The sequence below is a fragment of the Podarcis bocagei genome, assembly GCF_964188305.1.
Source record: "Podarcis bocagei genome assembly, chromosome: 17".
Lineage (NCBI taxonomy): Eukaryota > Metazoa > Chordata > Lepidosauria > Squamata > Lacertidae > Podarcis > Podarcis bocagei.
In genome coordinates, this window is record NC_138143.1 from 38,989,195 (window position 1) to 38,999,133 (window position 9,939).

At 44.2% G+C, this 9,939-nt stretch overlaps 1 protein-coding gene across 3 annotated transcripts in view; it reads right to left on the minus strand.

Annotated features, from left to right (window-relative positions):
• PCGF3 (polycomb group ring finger 3) overlaps positions 1-5,388 on the minus strand; it is a 52,059-nt gene extending 46,671 nt beyond the window's left edge. For all 3 annotated transcript variants that reach the window (XM_081176925.1, XM_081176927.1, XM_081176928.1), the window contains exon 1: positions 5,086-5,388. The gene's annotated coding sequence lies outside the window, so the exon portion shown is untranslated. The remainder of the gene's footprint in view (positions 1-5,085) is intronic.
• Positions 5,389-9,939: the final 4,551 nt, after the last annotated feature.

Below are 9,939 nucleotides of genomic sequence, written 5' to 3' on the forward strand. Positions count from 1 at the left end.
CAGGAGCAGGGACCGAACGACGGGAGCTCACCCCGCCGCGGGGATTCGAACCGCCGACCATGCGATCGGCAAATCCTAGGCGCTGAGGTTTTACCCACAGTGCCACCCGCGTCCCTGTAGAAAAGTGAATAAATATGCTTAATTTCTTCCTTCAATCATTTTTATAAAAAAACAACAACAGGGCATTCTTCAATATTTCTATTCAAGCCAAAAGCCTTTTCATTTTAATGTTACAATATTCTCAAAGTGAACCAACCTGCTTCACAGAAAAGGAGTGCCTTGCAGTCCAGTCCTATGAATAACTGAGCTCTGGCAAGCAGCTTCAATATCAGGTAGAATTTGGTGGCACCAGCAAGACTTTACACCCAAGGAGTTTGGCCACTGGCTGCTGTCGGTCAATCCAAGACACTGCGGCAGAGGGGCAGCCTAACAACAACGCACTAACCAACCATTCCTTAAGAGCAGGGGTCAGCAAACTTTTTCAGCAGGGGGCTGGTCCACTGTCCACTGTCCCTCAGACCTTGTGGGGGGCCGGACTATATTTGGGGGGGAAATGAACGAATTCCTATGCCCCACAAATAACCCAGAGATGCATTTTAAATAAAAGGACACATTCTACTCATGTACAGACACGCTGATTCCTGGACCGTCCACAGGTCAGATTTAGAATGCGATTGGGCCGGATCTGGCCCCCGGGCCTTAGTTTGCCTACCCATGCTTAAGACACTATGCAACAGCTTCATGCAAATGCCTTTCACAGGTGAAATGTGGTTGAATCTGGACCACAGCAGAGGTGGGCTGCATATAAAATTCAGAAGATTTTATTCATACAGTCCCCTGTACAGTCCCCTGTCTGCCTTTGGGGCTACCACAGAGCCAGCTATAGCTGAATAAGCCTGAGTGCCTGAAATATGATAGTAACTGGCTGTAATGGGAGTTCAGCTGACAGGCAATGTTACAAGACAGACCTGCCCTACTTCCCTCACCTAGGATGGATGTCACTAAGGCTGCATCGGTCCAAGCCACTTTCTGCACCAATCACAGCTACACAGAACTGAAGTGCTTGAATGTAACAAAAACCAGCATGACAATCACATTTTCAAGCATGCGATGTATGGGTGTGCACTTTTAGAGACTTGCACTTTTAATTTCACTAGTTGAAGACACGAAGTTCTTTGTATTAAATCTATCTGAGCCACTTGCCACTCCAAAGCCAGATTACCATGGCTAATATCAAACAGCTCTATTTCAAACAACTATTTGTTTGTTTATTAAATGTGTATACCTCTCTTCATCCGTAAATCTCAGGGCAGCTCACAACATAAAAAATACAATATAAAAAATATATAATAAGAACAAGAACAAAAATAAACCAATAATCCTCCTTCCCACAACACATTTAAAAGTGTATTGGATGTTTATCAGCCCAAGGCCTGGCAGAAGAGGAACGTTTTTGACTGGCACCTAAAGGTGTATAATGCAGGCGCCAGCACATAAATGGTACCTGGAAATGAAGTTAGCATAAAGACTTGCAATGCTAAGTTGAAAGTATTTTCACACTAAGATTTGGCTATTTGGGGTAAAATTGGTCAAAAGTGAACTTTGATCTTTTCTATCACAAAGCAAGCGCAAATAGGCTATTAGTACTAGGTATATAGATTAAATCAATGGTTTCATAGGCTTATCAGAGATTCTTTAATCAGAAGATCAGCAATGACAGGTCAGTTTGCTTAAAATAAATAACTTGCCCACTACTGCCAATCTTCCCCTCTAACGTGCAGACACAGAACCCTCTGCTAAGAAGTATTCTCTCTTTGCAGAGAACTATGATGAAGCCCAACAGCCCTAACAAATGCTCTTGAAGAACAGATTGTTAACACCAGACACGCCCCAGAATCTTTTGCAAACCAACAGTTGCTCCCTAGTAGACATGTTGACATTGAAATGGTAGAAAACTTGAAAACTCTTGGCTAAGGCAACTTCTGGCATCACTGCAGTATATGTTAGCTCCATTTCTACCCTTGATAAATTTTAGCAGCCTTAAGATCACTTTGCAAGACATTACAGAAAGAGGCGCAGGTTCTGCACTGTATGCATGGATAAAAATCATACACATAATGTTCCCAAACATTATGGAGAAGAAGCAGATACGTACAAAAGTTAACACATACCAGCTTCTGCTATGTGAAGCAGCTGTCAGTATATTTAAATAAGATCTCTCTTAGGTGTAAAGTTTGGCTATGACCTAGCAAAAAGCTTCTTAAGTGTCAGTAATGTCTTCCGCACGGTAAATACCTTTGTGAAACAGGTCATCACAGGTTAGAAGCAAAACAGAGCTTCTGAATCAGGGGTAACAGAAAGCCTGAATTACAGTTTTAGGCTGAAGCTCAGCAAAAGAGCAGGGACCAAAGATGTTGTAACGGCATCATCCAATGCCCTCCCCCCAGGCTCTGCTGGCAGAGTGGAAGTGAATGCCATCCACTTCCAAGCTTTTTTAAAATGTGACTTTTTCATTTCCCTCCCACTGTTTTCAAAGAGAGGGAGAGGTTCAGACACACTCATAAACATATCTAGCTTTCCCCTGGGTTTGGGGGTTTAGTAGGAGACCAAGATGACTTAGGATCTTTTGGATATCAGCAACTTCCCAGAATCCCCCCTATTTGGTCCTTTCCATGTCAGAGCTCTCATCAGTTGGGCCAGGGCATCAGAGAGGAGTCTCAGACATCTGCTCTCCCCACCTGACATCAGGTAGAGCTATTCCATCCTTCAGCCCCCTGACACTGTCCCAGGACCGTAGGAATGCATAGAAAGATACTATGAAAATATAATCAGATAACAAGGAGAAATATATATATGGATAACTTCAAGGATAAGCAGACATATAAAGTTAAACACTGCTAGAAAAAGGGTATAAAAATACATTTGGAGTCTAGATTTAAAAGTGTAGCTTTACCTTTAAAGCACACATTTTCACACACCATTGCATTTATTAAATAATATAGCAAGCATTTTAAACTAGAAATACCAATTCTTGCAGGAAGATTTAGGGCAATGTATGTGGAGCATATGAAAATCTAGAGCCCACTTGTAATTAGTTATGAAGATGTATCTATTTATCACCAAATCCTAATCACATTCCCACAGCATTTACAAAACTGAAATTCCAACATGATAAAGTGATTTTAACAAATCCAAGTTAAACTGAACTTCAAGCCACAAAAGTGTGTTTCTTCAATTACACCCCAACACTAGAAGCACAGATCTCAAGTTCACAACACAGTAGCCTGAAGTAAATCATGTTTGCATCACATTTACTAACACATTATCTCCTACTTTTTTTGACAGTGCACCCATCCCAGAATAGCAGAGCCACTCAAAATAATTTCTGAAACAAAATTCTTTAGTTATCAATAGCACTATAGATAGTTCATCTCAACTACGGATTTGATCACCTCTCCTATTGCTTCCATCAAAGGAGGTCTTAAAACTATTTACTATGTGAGAACATTTGGCTAAATTGCTGGACATGAACTTCCTTAATGGCAAAATCAAGAAGAACTCTGAGAAGTATCAAATAGTGGAGTGGAGAATTCAGAAACAAACAAAAACAATACTTCATTACAACAAATAACACTCATATAGACACCTGAGGCCATGAACACCTTGCGAGCCCAGGCTGCTCCGATGTGGGCAAGCTTTAAGTTAGTTACTTGCTGATACCAAGCCCAGACTTCTGCAGATCAACTTGAGAGACTCACAACTATGCAGTAACCTTAAATTGCGCCAGGGCGAAATCCCCAATAAAACACAGCAAACCACACTTTCCCCCTTTTTCTTTTCCTTTTGTACACCATCAAACCCATGTGGCAGCCTTCCAGTTTAAACTGAACTTGGGCTATGGGAACCACCATAGTACAAGCAAGGCGCCGGTGTGAACCAGCCCTTAGTCACCCACACAAGCAGAGACTACTCCTTGGCACAACTTGGGGGCGGGGGGAGGTGGGTTGAGAAAGCAGATAAAATCAATGGTGGCTTTTCAATGCAAGGTATTTAAATCCTTTTAAAAGAGAGAGTGTGTGTGTAAGGGGGAGTTACACATTTCTGAACGATCTAAGGACCCCTTCCACTTCTAGAGAGGTGGGTGGGGAGGCAAATCGCCATGGGGAAGAAGACTTCTTATTATTCTTCAAACCAGCTTATGATTTGTGGGGAGGAGGGCTAGAATTACCAGGAGTGGGGTGGAAGGAGAAAGTCTCCAACTCTGGATCAGGAAGACCACCACCATCACCCCCCTTTCCCTGGAGGGCATTTGCTGCAGTCGCAGAAAGTTGAGGACGCGCCTACCCTTCAAACCCACCTCCCCAATTCCCTCTCCTTTTCCCTTTTACTTAAACCAACACCTTCCTTGACATAGTCACCCCAAAAAAGACAACAACCATGGGGAAGAAGACTTCTTATTATTCTCAAAACCAGCTTATGATTTGTGGGGAGGAGGGCTATAATTACCAGGAGTGGGGTAGAAGGAGAAAGTCTCCAACTCTGGATCAGGAATACCACCACCACCACCCTCTCCCTGGAGGGCATTTGCTGCAGTCGCAGAAAGTTGAGGACGCGCATACCCTTCAAACCCACCTCCCCAAATCCCTTTTCTTAAACCCACCTCCCCAATTCCCTCTCCTTTTCCCTTTTACTTAAACCAACACCTTCCTTGACATAGTCACCCCCCCAAAAAAAAACCCCCAAACCCACAAAACCCCAGAGGTGTGTGGCGAGGAGGGAGCAGGAGCTTTTGGCCCTCCGCACCTCTGGCACATCCACCTGCCCCCCTCCCCACCTGCCCCCCTCCCCAATAACAACCCCCTTCCTGTCGAGGGAAGCAGGGGGCGGCGGCGGCGGCCCCGGCACGCGAGGCGTGTTTTGGGGGGGGGTGAGGGCGCGGGGGGGGAGGGGTGGTCTCCCCTCACGGCCGCCCCCCCAAAACACCTCTGGCCCACAGGCGTGAGGGAGTCAGCCAGCCCTCGGCGGGGGCCTCCGCCGTAACTCCGGGCAGGGAAAGGAGGCGAGAAGGGGGGAGAAGACACTGACCTGGCTGGGGGGAGAAGGAGGAAGAGGAGGAGGAGGAGGAGGAAGCAGCGGCGGCAGCAGCAGCAGCAGCAACGAGGACGGCGCCGGCCACGCGGGTGGGGTGGTGGTGGGGGAGGGAGCCCGCTCCCCTCAGACACACTCGCCGGTGGGGGATATTTAATTTTAATTTATTTTTAATATATATATATATATATGCAGATATGGAGACAGACGTGTGTATATGTGTATCTATATATATATATATATAAACAGAACCCGGAGAAGGTTAGAATGGGGGTGGGGGGGGGAATTATTCCGGTCGGGAGTTAGTACAACAAAGAGGCGGAAATAGCCGAGCGGAGCCGAGCGCGCCCGAGCGGGGGCGCCGCGAGCCCCGGAGCATGCGCGCTCGGGACGGACCCAGCGCGCGCCGCCTCGCCACCACCACCAGCAGCAGCAGCAGCAGCAGCGCGGCTGGTGCCGGTCGGCGGGCCAAGTCCCTCAGACCCAGCTGGGCAAAGGGAACCTTCGGCAGGGGGGAAAGGGGCGGGGCCTGGCAGGGGCTGGCGACGCCCACGTGAGAGGGGAGGGGGGGAAGCGTCGGAGGGCGAGAGGACCTTTAACGCACACGCCGCCCCCTCCCTCCCCACGCGCGTGTGTGCGCGCGCGCACGCACGCACACCTTCCGTTCCCATGGCGACGGGCTGCTGCTTTTCTGGGCCCAGGTGGCGGCTCGCGCCCTGATCGAAGTGGGGCTCCCCCCCTCCCCCCCCCATATTCACGACACCCGCGTTTCTTTGCCACTGGCTTTTCCTCCACGCTTGCAAGATCGCCGCACAACAGTGTTAAACCGACAGCTGCTGTTGCCAGCGCGTCAGCAAAATGTTTTGGAAACTCTTAATAAAATAAAATAAAATAAAATAAAATAAAATAAAATAACTCAGTCACGCTTAGCGAAGTCTTGGGTATATATATAATAAGACTTAGGGCAGAGCTTCCCAAGTTTTCCGTCTCCGCGACACTTTTTAGACATGCACCATTTGGCCACACAGTAATTCAGTTTTACTAACAAATCGGAGGTTAAGTTCTAAAAACCCTTATAAAAGCGTTCGCGCGACGCATCTGCACACTGCAGGTGACACACTAATAATGTGTCACCACGCACAGTTTGGAAAGCTCCAATTTAGGGGCTTGCAGAGCGACTGCATCCCCACACCAAGATGAATTGCTGTTTGAGTCCCACCCCAGTTCATACATTTTCTGGCTACTTGTCTGTGACTACACATAGAACTACAGTGGTACCTCGGGTTACATACGCTTCAGGTTACATACCCTTCAGGTTACAGACTCCGCTAACCCAGAAATAGTACCTCCGGTTAAGAACTTTGCTTCAGGATGAGAACAGAAATTGGGCTCCGGCGGCAGCGGGAGGCCCCATTAGCTAAAGTGGGGCTTCAGGTTAAGAACAGTTTCAGGTTAAGTACGGACCTCCGGAATGAATGAAGTACTTAACCTGAGGTACCACTGTATAGAATTGTAGAGTTGGAAGGGACCCTGGGGGTCATATAGTGCAACCCCAGCAATGCAGGAATATCAGCAAAGGCATCCCTGACAGATGGCCATCCCACCTCTGCTTAAAAACGTCCAAGGAAGGAGACTCCGCAACCTCCCAAAGGAGACCATTCCACTCTCGAACAGCTCTTACTGTTATTAAGTTCTTCCTGATGTTGAGTCGGCATCTCCTTCCTTGGAGCTTGAAGCCACTAGTTTGGGTCCTACCCTACAGAGCAGGAGAAAACAAGGTTGCTCCATCTTCCATGTGGCAGCCCTTGAGATATTTGAAGATGGCTATCATCTCTCCTCTCAGTCTTCTCCAAGCTAAACATACCCAGCTCCTTCAACCGTTCCTCATATGGCTTGGTTTCCAAGCACTGCTGTAGTAACATTTGGGAAAGAGCCACACTGAATGGAACTGATTCCATGTGTCCTTGTTGTAAATAAAAATATGCCCTTTTCCCTTATGGGGTATCCAAGAGCCCATATAGAGTCCTTACATAGGTTCCCTATTGGTAGGAGAAAATAACAGAGGCCAACCAGAGAATATTGAGAAGCAAAGCAGCTAGTAAGCTTGATCTTTATTGATCTGTTGCAACAGGGTACCCCCCTCACACGCAGGAGAGGAAGAGGACCCAGAACAATGGCCTGCAAGGCCTTATAAAGACTTTTGAAATTCCCCCTCTCTAGATCAGGACCACCCCCAGAAACATTATGCATACATCACAGAAGGGGTGTAACCTAAGACCACCCCTCAGATACATCCCACCTACACCACAGAAATTTAAATGTTGTTTTTCTCTTCTCCTTGTTTATCTCCTGTCTAGCAGGTTCCTTGATTGGATTTTCTGGGGAGCCTGGCCATTCTTTTGTAATGCTAAAATACTTATTTCCTGGGCCAGGTCACAGGCTCACACCTTATTCAAACACAGATTAAAGGAAGAGACAATGGGGAGGCTTTTCCATTTTTAACCTTGCAGAGAAAGGATTTGGTCAGTTTAGGAATCAAAATGGTTCCTGTTGGCCTTCCTGTACTGATCTATGTATGTGCAGTTATGAACATTACTATATATCTAAAACCATAAAATTCCTATCACAATATTCCCCCCTCTGGGGCTAGAATTTTTCTTAAAAATTTTTGCCCCACAAATAATAACATCGTATGTTGTAGATGGATGTCTTTGTATGAATATATCATATAAAAATAACACATGTTGCGTTTTGCTACTAAATTACTTGTGGCATTCTAACACTTTGGGAGAGACCATTTACTCAATAGTGTTCTATGCTTTACACCTAGCAGGAAGGTAAGGTCCACTAATGACTGAAAAGTGCAGTTTGCTTCCCCCCCCCGCCATTTTTGTGTTCTCAGGTGTCAAGGTAGCTCTTCTGTGGTCTCACACTGACATAGTGCTACAGCAACACATCTTGTCTGTTGAATCCCCTCAGGGCTTTCATTTAACCATGTCGCCTGGCATTCACCATAGCTGGCACAGGTTTTGGGCATCTCGTGAGGGAGAGGTCTTCGCCTTGGCCTTTTAGCTATGGGATTTTATTATAGGCTGTGGTCTTGGGCTCATGAGAAGTTGCTCACTTGCACTTAAAGGACCAAAAAGCTAATTGCAGCCTGGATACACTTGCCCAATTCAAACTGAGTCCAATTTGAATTTATCTTGCCCCATGGTTCTCAACTCTTCAAACCAATCTGTTAATAGAAAACCATTCTTAACAAGGGCAGTTGTCCAAATAAGTCAATTTAAGTCTATAAGAAATCATTCCTGCTAAACTAAAGCATATCCACCTTCATGTTTCTTAGAAGCTTCTCCTTGGTAAAGCAAGTTTTAGCACATTTTAAAATGGATAGGGAAAGTTGGCAGAGTGCCAGGTGGAACAATGTGGTTATAAATTGATCTAAACATTGAACTACACAATAGTGTGAGCTATTAGAAAGTATAAAATGCATGAGAATTCTCCATTGGTGTGTAAGCAATAAGACATTAAATATAAAAATAATTACACACAAAATAGCCCCCCCTTGTGGGAATAACACACTGTCAGACACATTTCAACATTCCTACATAATAACACTTAAAACAAAACAAACTAATTAAATATCAGTTGCATATCTTGACACAATTGTGATCTTTTACGCATGTATCTTTTGAATCCTGGAGCAGAGGCTTGAGGTTCAAGTGAAAAAATGTCCTTGCAATTCAACTCCTCCCTTTGTCAGGTCCACTCCCCCCCCCCCGGCAGTCTATATCCTTGAAAGAGATAGCTGTGGGCACTTTGAAAACTCTGGCGTTGCAGGTCTTGTGATGGCGAAGGGGTTGTTGCTGCTTTTCATCATTGCACATCTGTAGAAGTGATATCCTGTAAGGGGGCAGGGTTTTGGGGAGACTTAAAAACACAGTTAGACAAGAAAGGGGCAAAAGGCAAAAAGGATGTCCTCCAGTTTCCATGGGAAGCTGCAAATAATAACAATCTTAGCATATTAAGCATTTTATTTATTTCAATATTATTATCACATTTCCACATAATTACTGTTATTATCTGCTAAGTTTGTTTGCTTTCCTTCACTTAATTTTTGTTGTTGTTGTTCTTTTCATATTATAAAATAAAAAATTACTCCACATGTAGAGAAAGAGAACTGTAAAAAATACAAGAAAGGTTAAAAAATAAAAGGAAAGCAAAAAATTAGATTACCAGTTAGATGAAAACAAACTTGACACAAAAACATCAGATTCAGAAAAGAACTATTATTAAATATATTATCAAAACCACGCAGATTACTACTAGACTGAAAAAAAAATACAAAGGTTAAAAAATACAAAAGAAAGCAAAAAATTAGATTACCAGTTAGATGAAAACAGACTTGACACAAAGACATCAGATTTAGAAAAGAATTATTATTAAATAATACAAAGATATTCTCAAAAACCGCACAGATTACTACTGGACTGGGGGAAAAAATGGGAAAACAATGGGGAAAACTTAAAATTCACCATGTGCTATCTGATAAAAGAACTTTATGACACTGACTTTCAACATGTGATGAACATGTCCCCAAAGTAAAACACAAACACACAAAATGAGCTATGAGGAACCAAAAATAAATAAATGCTAAGACACACAATTAATAAGTAACCTGAAGTAACCTGAAGTAATCTGTTTTGGCATTCTAACATCCCAAATGAAAATAAAAGTGTGTTTCTTGATGTGACAACATCAGCTGTAATGTTAATACTGGGAAATGAGTTAATACCAATAAAAAATGAATGGCAATTTTAAAGTTGTGCAGGTAACTTGCACTAGCCAAAA